Source organism: Bufo gargarizans, chromosome 9 (assembly GCF_014858855.1).
Source record: "Bufo gargarizans isolate SCDJY-AF-19 chromosome 9, ASM1485885v1, whole genome shotgun sequence".
NCBI lineage: Eukaryota > Metazoa > Chordata > Amphibia > Anura > Bufonidae > Bufo > Bufo gargarizans.
In genome coordinates, this window is record NC_058088.1 from 163,342,181 (window position 1) to 163,357,381 (window position 15,201).

General features: G+C 47.0%; 1 protein-coding gene across 3 annotated transcripts in view; it reads left to right on the plus strand.

Annotated features, from left to right (window-relative positions):
- The window catches only part of NEK6 (NIMA related kinase 6), a 190,089-nt gene that overhangs the window by 34,429 nt on the left and 140,459 nt on the right, over positions 1-15,201 (plus strand). For all 3 annotated transcript variants that reach the window (XM_044268296.1, XM_044268295.1, XM_044268297.1), the window contains exon 2: positions 14,751-14,963. The gene's annotated coding sequence lies outside the window, so the exon portion shown is untranslated. The remainder of the gene's footprint in view (positions 1-14,750; positions 14,964-15,201) is intronic.

Below are 15,201 nucleotides of genomic sequence, written 5' to 3' on the forward strand. Positions count from 1 at the left end.
GGTGCTGTGATAGTAAGCAGAGCTCCGGTGGCTGAGGCCCAGGCCGTACTGTGCACTTGCTGCAATGCTGTGGTGCTAGTGTATGAGCCTGTGGGATCCTTGCTGCTCCTGGTCAGAGGGTGATGTGATAGTAGTGCCATCTGTGGTGTGTTGGTGCTTTGGGGTGCCTCTAGCTGCATGTCTGAGAGCCTTAGGGTACCTGCACCTGTTGCGGAATACACCCATTTTTCCCTGTGTGGAAAATAAAGCACAAATTAAACAAATCTCATGGACACTTTGTGGGTTATTTCTGTGCAGAAATTGACCGGCTGTGCGGATTTCCAAATCTGCAGAATGTCGGTTATTTTTGCAGTTTTAGCTGCTGATTTCACCATTTTCAAGTGAATGGTAAGATCTACAGCAAAGCAACACCAAAAACGGAAATCAGTGTTTTTTGGTGCAGAAACGCACAAAATTATGCGCAGATCTTCTGCACGTTCACTCGCACCCGTGTGCAGGTACACATAGTGTTTCTAACCTTTGTTTGGCTTGCTCGTTTTGCTTGCAGAACAAGACACCCAATGTAATTAAACTGTTTCCATGCTAGCCATGGTCTATTGTACGTATTGGACCTGCAGCGCTTTAAAGAGGACCTGGCAGTTTCCCTGACATGGCTCTTTGTAATAAATAATTGCATTCCTTGTAAATGAGAATGTTTCCGGAGAACTCATTCTTAGAAGTTGATGCGCCGTTCCTCTGTTATTCCTCCTGGCAATGCATGAACAGGTTGACAACTGGTTGTTACTCTTCCACTTGTCAGCAGGGTTAGTCCTTACACAGTCTGACACCGTCACTGTGGTGTTAACATGTCTAGGAGAATGGAGGCAGCAAGTTGTCAGTTATTTCCAAGAGGAATAACAGATGGACAGCACATGGAACAGTTGTAAGAGCGGTCTTTAAAGCGGTTGTCCCATTGCGAGAACTATACAGGAAAAGTGACAGATTGGCAGGGGTCTGACCGCCGGGGAGCTGCAGAAATGCATGTGCGCCCATCACTCTGTTCAGTGCTATCTCCGGCACTCCCATAGAGTGAAATACGGGCCCGGGTTCTCTTGATCAGAGGGGGCGCCCGCGGTCGGACTCTCAAAAGGGTATTGCGCTTTTGTGATATTATGTTGGCCGTGGGGGAGTCTACTTTAACAGATTCTTCGCATTCTCTGCATACATGCTATAAAAAAAAAAAATAGTGGGCATCATAGGACTGAATGGAGAGTAAGCGGCCCAGTCCGCTGTGGGACTGCACAGATGGCAGAGTCAGAACTCCCATAGTGATGAATGAAGGGTGGCCCAACGTGCATGGATGCTTTCCCTTCACTTTGAGGGCCACGTTCACAAGATGGGAGTGGGTCCCAGCTGTGAGACCCCCACCTGTCTGTCCTAGCAATACGCTGCAAAAATGTTGGGAATGTTGAGATGGTAAATTCTCTTTAAATGCCGCTGCAGTGTTTGTATCCCAAAAAAAACCTTCTGGAAACCCCCTGTAATGCCATATGCCAGTTAGTAAGTCCAAGAAATTGACAAACCAGTCGCCTCCTTATATAATTTGTTGTTCAGGAAGCGTCGGTGTGGCCTTTGACAGGGTTCCCTGCCTTTATCACTGACACCCCTTTCCTGACATTGTCTGAGCTCTGCGTAGATCCCAGAGGAAAGCAAAATCATTACCGAAAAAAGGCCTTTTAATGGAAATTCTGCAGGTTCATGGGGCAGATTTATCAACCAATTGTTAAAATGATTTTTGGAGTAAATTATTTTAAAGTATGCCAAAAACTAAATGGACTAAACTGACATAATTTAATAAAATTCACAATAAGCCCATTATACACAAGGGGAAAAAAGTACTCCGTGCCCGAATAAACATACAGTGTGAAGCATGTTCCCTCAGCTGTCGTCTCGTGTGAGGTCATTTGTTATTCTATTTCGTTAGAGTGCATTGTGGTCACAATCGCCATTGCCTTAGAAAATGTTGGAAATCATAGGACAGCGGTAACATTATATGCTCACTGACCTTTTCGAACCACTCTTTATTTGCCGATGCAGCTTAAAGAAGCACTCTCAAAAAATGTTTATTCTCTGACCTGTTAGAAAGGTGCATGATGTAAATGTAGTGAAGGTAATCTTCTCATCAGGGACCATTTGTGAGTTATAACCTCCTTCTAGTCCTCAGCCGTGTCATGTGACCAACACTCTGATCTCCAGCTGACAGTCTCTATTCATTCCTATGAGACCAACATTGAGGCTCCCATAGGAATCCATAGAGAAACTGGCTAGATCCGCATGCGTTTGGCCCACGGTCGTGCCCCTGCATTGCGGTCTGCAATTTGCAGGCCGCAGCATGGGCACAGCCAGCACACGTTCCTGTGCAAGAGGCCTGACTGTGAGAGAGCGGCCTTAGGGCTCATGCACACAACCGTGTTTTTTGTCCGCATCCTATCCGCGTTTTTTTGTGAGTTGGATGTGGACCCATTCACTTCAGTGGGACCTCAAAAAATGTGCCCGGCACCCACAAATAAAGTAGGACTGTTCTATAGAGGGCAGGACGGTCCATTCTGCAAAGTGCGAAAGGGACCGTGTTTTGAAGATCCGCAGTTTGTGGACTGCAAAAAGCCTTAATGTGAGGGACTGGGTCGTTCCCAGCGAAGTGTCTGTACTGGGCTGGTGATTGTATTGCACTGGGTTCACAGGACAGCTGACCCATCACATCCTGCATATCACTTCCAGGGACTAGGCAGGAAGTCGGTTACACAGACGGCCAAGGATCTCTGCCAGATCGGTGTCATGTTAGATGTCAGGAAGTAGCACGGTCACATTGGACCACAACAAGACACAGTTATCACTGCAGCTCTGGCATTGAGTGTCAGTCTTCCTGAGTCCATCTGTGGATAGCCTTAAGTTGGCTTCTCTATAAGGAATGTCTGGAGGCCTTTGTACACAGCTTGCCTGAGAGATAGGGGACAAGACTCAGTCAGCTGCACAGATTGCAGTCAGATTGTTAGCTAGTGAATAGTAAGGGCAAGAGTCATTTTTTTAATTTATTATGGGCAAGGTATTCTGCATGCCGCTGTTCTGTAAATCGTGTATCGTTCTAAAATACACGTATATTACAAAAGTGAATCTAACATGGCCGATTTATTCATTGGCTGGACAGCTGCTGTTGGGGAATGGTGACGAGGTCCCCAATACACATCAGCTGGCTGATCCTGTGAAATCAGTAGATTTGGAAAACATATAGAAATATACTCATTGACAAGAAAAAAAACAACGTACCCTGATACAAATATCACACAATTGCATGCCGGATTTTGCAGCAATGTCTCCAGTAGACATGTAAAGGAGTGCAGGAGTGGTCTGATTAGACATTCAGTCTTGCAACAAAATGGCATATAAAAAAGGCTCTCAGAAGATACTTTAGCATAGTGTACCTCTTGGCGAGAAATCTTAACTGCTAGACGTGCCTCTACAATGCACTTGAAGATGTTTCACCCAGTTCACAGACTTTGAGAGGAGGCGCATCATTGGCCTGAGACGGGGCTTGACAAATTTCCTTGGAATCTAGGAGCCAGCTAAAAAAGTTAGGAGCTGTGTTTTTATTTTATTTTATTTTTTACCTTTTTATAAAGCCTTATTTTCAGCGACAAAAATAACACCTCTTAAATGAACATATAAAGAAGTCTAGAACCAAACAACATGGGTATTAACAACATATACAGCGGAAGTGTACAAAATCGCACACATATACAGTGGCAGTGTACAGAGCCGCACACACATATACAGTGGCAGTGTACAGAGTCGCACACACATCCGCACGGTCAGTCGCCTTGGGGCACATGATGCGGACCCTCTGCGTCCTACCTACCTCCTCCGCTCCCCCGATGCCACCCTGTCCACCCTGCTCTCCGCCCGCGGGTCACACCGCCAAACTCCTTCCCTGCCAGACTGTCCGAGAAGTCCACGTAGAGGCGGCGGAGCGCCCCGGATTAGTAGGGGGCAGCCATGTGAGGGCAAATACCCAGGCGCCAGGACAAAATTCCTGATCGCCATGGCGACCTGGCGCCTGGGATTTGTCGAGCCCTGGCCTGAGAGAAGCAGAACGGTCATTTCGACAAATTGCTCACCATCCAGACCTTTCTGACCTAGCTATTAGGAGGTGTTGGGAGCAGGCGAACAGGCTCGGGATGGCCCAGACAGGCCACCAATAAAAAGAATTTTTATCCGCTGACCAGCACGAGCAGCTCCCACAGTGTCATTGTCCACCATCCAGACACAGTTGGCATCTTTATTACAAACTCCTGTCTCTGCCCGGATATTTGTTCTCATGATGCCCATTACGTGTCCTGCCATTGACAGCCAGCCACCATCGCCTTTATTTACAGTGGTGGCAAGAAGAAGAAAACCTGGACTGCTATGGAATGGAACCATATTTTCTTTAGCAACAAATCCAGGTTCTACTATGGAGGTATTGTGGTGGGCGCTTCAATCCCGTCTGTGTTGTGGAGCAGTACACCGCCCCAACTGCTGATGTGATAAGCTGGGGGGTCATCGCATATGACGGTCTCCTCTAGTAGTAATTATATAGTGCAGGGATGGCACGGGCACTAGAACTGAGCCTGCGCCATCTTCAGCGGGTGTCAGCTGACATTCTGCTGCAATGGACAGGATCCGAGACAAACTCTGAATCCTACTGTTTAACCCCCTCCCCTTGATGTCACAGTCACTTATCACCATTGCATGTAAGTGATGGGACAAAGGGAGGAGACTCCCTGTGCCACTCCATCAGCACCCCTGCAACACTATCGTTGGGTGCCAGTGTGTTATGCCCTACCAAAGGTGTAATACACTGCAGTACATTATACAGATGAAAAAAAGCAAAAACAAAAACTAAAGTGCTTCTTTTTTTTTTTTTTTTTTTTTTGTGTAAATCATCCTTCTCAGAATATGTGAGCGAAAAGTATGTACAGTACTCACAGGAACTGGCCACTCACGAGCTTGAGAAAGGCTTGATTTAAGCAGAAATGTTGCCTTGTTTTATATGTGAACCAGAATAAACTTGCACAAAGAGAAGACTGGTCACGATTCTTTTTTATTGATCACTCGTTTAGTCACTGACAGGAGTGGAAACTTAAGGTCATCAATATCAGGTCAGTGGGGTCGAACACACTGCACTCCGCTGGTCATTTCTTTCGGGCAGCCGTCATTGCTGAAAACTATGCAGGTGATAGAGTTGGAAGCCCAAGGCTCTGTCCACTGTGACAGGGGCGGACTGACCATAAACCCTACAGGAAAATTTCCCAGGTGGTCGTCCGAGGCCTCCTTTTGTCACTTTGGACAACAGGAGGACACTTTTTATTTTTTTTATTTTTTTTCCATGGGCCACTTTAAAGGGGTTGTTCGGGTTCGGACATATTCCCGTCTTCACCCAGGCAGCTCTTCTGAGTGGAGCATCAGAGCATGTCATGCTGTTTTGTTTATACTTTTACATTGCTAGGCGGAGGCTTCTGTCTAGCAATGTTCCTGGTGACGTCACCAGCACTAATGGGCGGGCTTTAGCGCTACTGTTTCCTGTTGTACAGGCCACCCCTTGGTGCCGGTGACGTCACCTGGCCTACTGCTAGGCTGAAACCTCCGCCTAGCATTTCCATAGAGAGACCTGGTAGGTCACCCGATCTGCTGAAAAAGCCCTTGCCCTGCTTGATTTAGCGCAGGGCAAGGGGGAAGCACTGGAGCATGAAATTCTCTGATGCTCCACTCAGAGGGGCTGCCTGGGGGAAGGAAGGGATATGTCCGGGTTCAGCTCTGAACCCTGACAACCCCTTTAAGTTCCCAGCCTACCCATTATGCAACTGCTTTGCCAGCGTACTGCTTCCAGCTCCATCCACTGTATAGTTTTCCCCAGTCTGATATTACTGATCTATCCTGAGGACATGTCTGACAGGTGATGGTGGAGGTTAAACCTGAGACCGGCACGTATCGGGAGAGTGGGAGTCATCTGAACCCTGTTTTGTAAGATTGAGTGGCCCTATCTAGGAGGCGTTTGATTGGAGACGTGCTTGTCCCTCCATTGAAGTCTTACAGAAAATATTCTCCGAGTGAGTGGTAGAGGGTCACCTCCACTATAAGATATTTATACAATATACTAATTGTCTAAATTAGATAAACCCATTTAAGACTTGATTTTTTTCTCTGCCAGTGTCCTACAGTCTGTCTTTTATTTGTCCTCAGAGTGAGTCACAGAATGATTAACACTCTTGCTATGTCAAAGACCTAGAAAACCTGTGAATTTGGGGAATTCAAAGACATCTGCCACACCTACCAGTAATACATTCATTTAGTTTTCAATCCCGTGGTTAGACTGGTATTCTCTATTTCCTCTCGACTCAGACAATCTCATCTTACTTTAGAGGTTTTTGAATGTGTTTTTTTTAATCTATGTTATTAAGTAGGACAGATGTTTAGTTAATTATATACAAGCCGTCAGCCGAGTTTGGTGCTTGTCTGGTGTCATCTCGTGTTGCCCCAGTGCAGCCGCCTGTCATGCTGGGGAGCGATAATTCCTGCAGCCCATGTTATTTTCCAAGAGGATTTCACAGCGTATAACAAGGAGTAAATTAAAACAAGCAACCAGATGTAACACTTTGAACGTTTGATCGCTGGTGGTTGAGTTTTGCCTGGCATCATTTCGAAAAGTTAATGATAAAATCTTTTGGTCTTGTTGGGTCATGAGACTGTGAGCAACAGGGCTTTGTGGTTGGAGTGGAAGCTAGTTTTGGGTGGAGTTGGTGGAAATGAGTCCAACTACAGCTTAAAATAAATATCTATTTATATAGTGTAATTTATTAACTTTAATATGCATTTAGAAAAGTTTAGAAATGTTAATCATAAATATATTTTTATGTTCCATCAATCTAAGGCCTTTGTTTATCAAAAACAGTTCTCCCCTCTTCCGTGTTCTCTCCTGTCCTTACACTATAATCATTGATAATCAGGGTGTTCTAGTGGTGATAGTCTGTTATACAACCTTTTTTGCATCAAGGACCAGTTTCATGCAAGACAATTTTCCCAGGGACCGGGTGGAGGGTTCTTGAGGTGGGGCTTAGGGGGGGGGGGGGGGGGGGGGGTGCTGGTCGGCGCTGACTGATTCACGAGCATAACAAAACACACGGTGCATATTAAAATATATAACAACTATATAAACTGACTAGGGTCTCTGCTGCACTGTACTGTCCTATAAGACTCATTGGCCCATAAGGCGCACCTAGGTTTTAGAGGAGAACAATAAGAAAAAAATATTTAACATTACACCTCAGGTCAGACCTCAGATCAGACCCCCAGTGCCTCAGATCAACCCCCCAACCTTCAACCATCAGCCTCCCATGTCAGCCAGCCATCAGCCCCCCCATGCCAGCCAGCCATCAGCCCCCCCATGCCAGCCAGCCATCAGCCCCCCCATGCCAGCCAGCCATCAGCCCCCCCATGCCAGCCAGCCATCAGCCTCCCATGCCAGCCAGCCATCAGCCTCCCATGCCAGCCAGCCATCAGCCTCCATGCCAGCAGCCAGCCATCAGCCCCCCCATGCCAGCCAGCCATCAGCCCCCCCATGCCAGCCAGCCATCAGCCCCCCCCATGCCAGCCAGCCATCAGCCCCCCCCATGCCAGCCAGCCAGCCATCAGCCCCCCATGCCAGCCAGCCAGCCATCAGCCCCCCCCCATGCCAGCCAGCCAGCCATCAGCCCCCCCCCATGCCAGCCAGCCATCAGCCCCCCCATGCCAGCCAGCCATCAGCCCCCCATGCCAGCCAGCCATCAGCCCCCCCATGCCAGCCAGCCAGCCATCAGCCCCCCCATGCCAGCCAGCCAGCCATCAGCCCCCCCATGCCAGCCAGCCAGCCATCAGCCCCCCCATGCCAGCCAGCCAGCCATCAGCCCCCCATGCCAGCCAGCCAGCCATCAGCCCCCCCATGCCAGCCAGCCAGCCATCAGCCCCCCATGCCGCCAGCCAGCCCATCAGCCCCCCCATGCAGCCAGCAGCCATCAGCCCCCCATGCCAGCCAGCCAGCCATCAGCCCCCCCATGCCAGCCAGCCAGCCACCTCAGCCCCCCTCATGCAGCAGCCAGCCAGCCATCAGCCCCCCATGCCAGCCAGCCAGCCATCAGCCCCCCCATGCCAGCCAGCCAGCCATCAGCCCCCCCCATGCCAGCCAGCCAGCCATCAGCCCCCCCCATGCCAGCCAGCCAGCCATCAGCCCCCCCATGCCAGCCAGCCAGCCATCAGCCCCCCCATGCCAGCCAGCCAGCCATCAGCGCAAAAAAAAACCACTTACCTCTCCTGCTCCTGGACACCATCGCTCCTCACCATCGCGATCCTCTTCGTCCCGCTGTCGGCTGTGTATCGCGGGTGCGGTGCACAGTGTGAGGTCACAGTGCGCCCTCACGCTGAGCGCAGCCCTGCACAGCCGACAGCCAAGCAAAGGACCAGGAAGCGGTGAGTACAGATCCTTCACCGCTTCCTGGTCCTCCGGTACCAATGAATTGCTTCCATAATGGAAGCGCTTCATTAGTACCGCGTTAAAAACGGCTCTGATTGCCGCGGCCCAGCAAACAATCTTCCAGGGCCCGGTCCTAGGCCGCGGCCGGGCTGTTGGGGACCGCTACCTTATACTGTAATCAGTGATAAGCAGGGTGTTCTAGTGGTGATAGATAATCAGTTCTCACTTCTCCTGTGTTCTCTCCTGTCCCCTAGGGCTCATTCAAATGGCAGTATGCTGTCCGCAAAAATGCGGATCCGTTGATCTGTTTTTTGTTGCGGATTAGATGCTGTCCCATTCACTTCTATGGGGCCCTTTTCTTCCATTGCACAGCTCAGCCAAAAAATTAAACATGTCCTTTACTTGTCAGTGAAAATCAGTTTATGGCCCTATTGAAGTCTATAGATCAGCAAAAAAACTGAACCGTTTTTTTTGCGGACATGCTGAACTGTCCGCAAAAAAAAAAAAAACGGATCCGCATTTTTGCGGACAGCATACGGCTGTCTGAATGAGCCCTTATACCGTAATCGGTGATAAGCAGGGTGTTCTAGTGGTGATAATTAGCTCTCCCCTCTCCTGTGTTCTCTCCTGTCCCTTATACTGTAATCGGTGATGGGCAGGGTTAGGGCCGAAACGATCACTCGATTGAATCAAGTAATTCGACACCAAAAAATCCTTGATGCAAATTTTTTGCATCGAGGATTCGTTTGTGTCATGTGACCACGAAGCGGGAGTGAAGCGATTGCTATTACTCACCGCTCCGTGGTCACCCGCCGGGCCGTACCACACTCCACTGAGGGAAACTTTGTGTGCGAATCCAGCTGCCATGCCCGTCTGCAGTCTTCTGCCTTTTAGTGTGTCCTCAATGTCGATTCGCATAAAACATTCCAATACTGTATGGAGTAGGAGCTCCGTACAGTATTAGAATGTATTGGCTTCGATGAGCCGAAGTTATTGCTTTGTGAAGTCTCGCAAGACTTCACGCAATAACTTCATAGATTAATTTGTACTGTAAAAAACCATTTCCCGAACTTTGGTTCGCTTCCAAGGTACGAAGTTGATTCACTCATCACTAGTGTGAAGGATCAGGGAAAAAAAATAAGGCACGCTTCCGTGGTGTCACCAGGGACCTACAGTCCATGGGAAAACCACTCTTGTGTGAGTACACACATTAAAGTCAATGGATACGTGAGCGATCTGTAGAGACCATGGACTGCAGACATCTGCGATTCAGCTACATGTGAAAGAGACCTAATTCTGTATGAAGGATAAAATATAATTAGTGAACTGTATTGCTACTTTATAATGGTTATCTGACATATTGTACTCCCTGTAAGGAGTCATTGAGGAGTCATGCCGTCATATTAAAGGGGTTGTCTCATCATAGACAATGAGGGCATATCGTTAGGGACCCGTACCTATATCGAGAATGAAGTCCCGCAAGGTGGTGGCTGGAGGACTCTGGTCCGACCACCACCAAGCCGGCCCCCCATAGAATTGAATGGGAGCGCACCGAGCATGACCGGCCACCCCTCCCATTCACTTCTATGAGCTTGATGGACTATTTTTGCCCGCCCCATAGAAAACGAATGGAGGGCAGCTGCGCATGCGCAGTGCACCCACCTTTATTTTCGGGGGTCCGTTCTCGATACAGGTGCGGGTCCCAGCGGTGGGACCCACACCTATAAGACAATGGGAGCATATCCTAGCGATATGCCGCCAATTGTCTGTCATGAGACAAACCCTTTAACGTACCGGACCGCCGGCTACCTTTACTAGTCTTAGCGCTGTTTGAATAAACCTTACTGTGCAAAGCGTTCTCTAGATGAGGTGTTCTTTATTACCGGTGCCACGGAAATGATGTTATTATATGACAGAACTCGAGGCTACTGAGTAACTCGATAAACTTTATCCCAACTAGTTCATGTGTCATAAGGCGACCATAAAGCCCTCGCCATTAACTCTGCACGTCTCTGCTTACTGTAATTACTAGATCAGTGGGTTATACATGACACTATAATAAAGGAGGGAGCCTGGGGCTGTGCTGTATTCAGATCTCTGTCAGTCCTGTGCTTCGTGTAAGTTACATATTTCACCCTGTGAATTAAAGGGGTTGAGCCATTTCCTGCATTGATGACTTATTTTGATAGGAAACTGGCTAGCCCCTTTAACAGAAGTATTGAAAAGGGCTGTATAGCTTTGACCCTGTATTCATAGGGGCTCAAAATATTGGTGCACGTCTACAGCTCAAACATTCAGACAGACTGAGACGGAGGAAACACATTCATTATTATTCCTGTTTATTCTGGGCTTTGAAGTCCAGGAGGCGGTCCTATCAGTGATTGACAGCCTTCCCTCTATGACTGTGTATACAGAGATAGCTGTCAATCACTGATAGGACCGCCTCCTGGACTTCAAAGCCCAGAATAAACAGGAATATAAATGAATAAAATACAGATTTTCAGGAATATTTTCAAACTATACATCATTCTGCTCAGCTCTTCCTGCTCTATAAGATGCTACCTGCAGCTCAAGCATCATGCACAGGGGGACAGGTTTCGTTGACCTACAAAGAGGACGAGGACTTACGGGTTTTACACTCTGCTTCTCCCTGGCCGGTGCTTCATTCACCTATAAGAGAAGTAGTAAATCCTCGTACCAAAGAGGTAACAAGGTGACAGTGAGTGGTGAGATCCCGTTCATGTTACATTACACCTTATACAGGGTTAGAAACAGGCAGACCAGCACCTGGCCCACCAGCCGGCTGAAGAAAGGCAGCAGCAGCAGCTTCTATCATTAAAGGGATGTACACACCTCAGCTTGTCGGAGGATACCTGAGATGTCACCTCAGCTGAGATGTCCGTAACGTCATGTGACCACTGAGCCTTAGAGGTCTCATGGCATTCCTGCACACGTCATCCATGTGCAGTCTATATCAGCTGCCCCATCACATGTCGGGTCCGTTACAGCCCAGCGGCACGGCGATGTAAGGGTCCGTCCACACAATTCAGAATTTTGACACTGATTCCGTATCAAAACGCGGGCATCATCTGCATGGTGTACGCCTCCCAATGATTTCAATGGGAGGCCGCACTACTTTATGAATTTTAAAGCCATGAGGGGCATGTCCCGTGTCCGGGTAGATGCGGCTGGAATCCGTGGCAGCTGTCCACTCGCGGTTTGGCTCTATTCAATGGGGCTAACCTCCAAGCAAGTTTGATGCAAAAAAACGCGGCAGAAACAAGAGGTAAATTTTGTAAATGCACAATTCGTCTTGTGAACCTTTTTTTATTTTAAAATATCGGCAGCCCCTTTAACAGACTCTAATAAGCCTCAGCAAAGTGTGGATAAGATAATACAACGCAGTCATTTATACGTTATTGGTGCTGACTTGCCTAACAGCGCGATGAGGAACTTGGATTATTGTAACCAGCATGCCTTGCATTCTTCTTTTGCAGTTCTTGGCCATTATAACAGTCACAAGTACAGCATGGGGTTTCAGTTGCCTCTTCTTTCTGTTCATTCCTCTTCCTTCCATGTAAATGTCTCCCTGATCTGAACTTTTCTTTTAAGCTTTTCTCAGTGAGCATATGCTTTAATTATCCTGTTTGGAGGATGGACTCCGGTGAACGTGTGTGATCACATCCCATCCAGTGGTTTATAGTTGGGCTGAGTGTGATGAGTGTGATGATTTACTGTGTGATAAACGTGTAGTACTAAAATAGTGGAATTATCTGAGATGTTTATACTGCTGGGATCGGACAATGTCACAGCCGGGGAGGAGACGCCCACTGAGGAAAGCTGAGATCTCCTCCCCCTGTGTCAATGGTACTAATTAGCATATTTGGCACCAGAAAACACAGGGGAACTGCAAAAAATGGGTGTTAGCGCATCCAATGCTAGAGGTGTGGCTGACTCCAGTTGGTCTTGCCCCCCTGACCAGCCTGTCTGCCCCATAGGCTGATTTTAATTAGAGTAAGTATAAAGCTGTAGCCTGCTCTCCCTGCATTCATTGGAAGCCGTCTGGCACCAGGAGAGGCATAGAGTGGGCTCAGCATTCCCTTGATTTAATGGAGGTCTTTATGGCACAAAAAATTGTGAAAAGCAGAGTGGACCCAGCATGCATGTGGAACCTGTACTCCCTGAATTCTATGGTTGCTATTATGGCACATAACAGGTAGGATTTAGTGTTGGGTTCCCATCTTACAGAGATCACCTTGACTTTTGGCAGACGGGCCCAAATAATTGTGTACAAAATGTATTTGCCAAGAATCTCAAATTTACAAAATAAGTGTAGGATTAGCACCAGAATATTTTCTATAACTATGGCATTATTGTACTTTATTTGAGAAAACACAGGGGGCCATAGGGGCACAACAGATGGTACTATCTAAAAAGAAAAAAAAACTATAGCATCTGCAGCAGGTGGACTACTTACTAAGGTATTAGTTTCTAAGGGAGTTCCTGAGGCCCGGAAGTCTAAGGCTGGGTTCACACGGGCGTGTCCAGATTAGGTCCGGATGCGTCACGGTGTATTGCGGCAAACCCGCGCGATTAGGTACGCAATTGCAGAAAGTTTTGACTGCGATTGCGTTCCGATGTTCAGTTTTTATCGCGCGGGTGCAATGTGTTTTGCACGCGCGTGATAAAAAACCGACTGTGGTACCCAGACCCGAACTTCAGGTTTGGGTTCGGTGTTGTGTAGATGTTATTTATTTTGTTATTACATTCTTTGTGTTGCAGGTCAGAAACATTTTAATTTCATATAAATATTTATTGCTAGTCGAGGATACCTTCATTGTTTTCCTCTGAAAATTAGTTGTTTTGCAATTTGAACATGTTCTGCACCTGAAAAAACCCTCAAAGCACAGCCATTGATTATTCTTTTTAGAATTAACCCTAGATGTCTTTATTGTGGGTGCTACTTGTAGACCTAGATTATTCGCACGAGTATAAATTATCTTCGGTTTCGCCGGTATCATTGGTCCTATAATTTTGTCTTTCTGCAGAAATGACCAGTGCCTGGCAATGATAGTTTCAATCTTTTTATATTGGGTATTGAAAGGCAGAATCATTTGCAATTCCCCATTTGTCGTGATATCACTGCCAGATGCAACTGGTTTCTCTGCGAAAAATTCCTGCCGGTCTAAATCCCTCACTTTATTCAATGCTTTTTCAATACATTCATTGGGGTAATTCTTCTCAGCAAATTGCTGCCTTAAATTCTCGGCCTCATTTTCAAATGTTTCGTTTGTCGTGCAATTCCTTTTGAGGCGTCTGAATTGGCTTGTTGGTACGTTCAGTAGCCACCTAGGAAGGTGGCAACTTGAATGTAAAATAAAGTTATTTCTTGCTGTGGGTTTGTAATACGTACTACAATTGACCTTATCCCTATCGATATTAATTTTCAGGTCCAAGTAGACCTGGCTTAATTGTCCATAGCCACCAATCAGATTCCACCTTTCATTACTCACAGCTCCTGTGGAAAATTAAAGGTGAAATCTGATTGGTTGCTACGGGCAACTAAGCCAGGTCTACTTTACACCAGTTTGATAAATATCCCCCTATATCTGTAAGTGTGTTTTAAATCAAGAAAGAGCAGATTAGTTGTATTTCTACACTGACTATTCTATTTTGAAGAAGTCATGATATCACTCCTCCTATACCCAGTGAAACGACTGGCACAAGAAGGGGCACTGTGTTGTAATGAGCAGTTATATAACCGGTGCCTTTACATAGTGCATTCCTGGCATTTGCACAATCCGACCATTTCAGTCCGAGCTAAAATGAGTTTCCTGCCTTCACCGGCAAACCTTCATGACATACTAAAAATGAGTTGTCATTGTATCGCGCTGCAAGGGCTTCCATGAAATCAGTTTCACACCGAAAGTGTTCTTTATATGAGGTTTCTTGGAATTCTGCCATGATGTCGTCTGATTGATGGGTTAAACGTCTGCATTAGCAGAAGAGACAGAGTCACATTTCAAGAACGCAGACGTCATATCCCCTTCCCCACCGGAGCTGTCCAGCTCAGGTTACTACCCAAGCAAAGACTCAAAGAAAACATTTCAGCAAGCATCTGCTCTTCCATGGGTTGCCTAGACCTAGCAGAGGGCATCTCAAAACTACTTGCTCAAATCACGGGATGAAGTGGAGCAGAGAATTTTAAAAAGTTTTTCTTCTAACTTTTTAGGTGCTATTGAGATTTGTGTAAACCAGATCATTCAAGAAGTACAATCCAGTGTGTGGACTGCCTAGAAGAGTGTGCTCCTGACTCTGAAGAGGTTCAGCCTGGTCTACAACATCAGCTGAAGAACCTTCAATAAAAAGCATCAAGAGGAGGACAATGTGGCCATTGGGATAGGCCTACGTGCTGACCTTACCGCTCTGCTCAAGGTACAAGTGGGTAAGTGTCACATTCCTTTACTACGTAGCACAATTCTTTGTATATTGTGTATATTGCTTTCATACTTGCATTTGATGGCAGGGTGTAGACCTTCACAAGGATTGATATAGCCACCAGGAAAGTAGGATAGAGCTCTTCTTGCTGTGACTTGTCAGTGTTTTTGTCTCCTTTTTTTTTTTTTTTAGCTTTGCCTCAGTTCACGTATTTGTATAAGGGCTCATGCACACAAACGTATTTT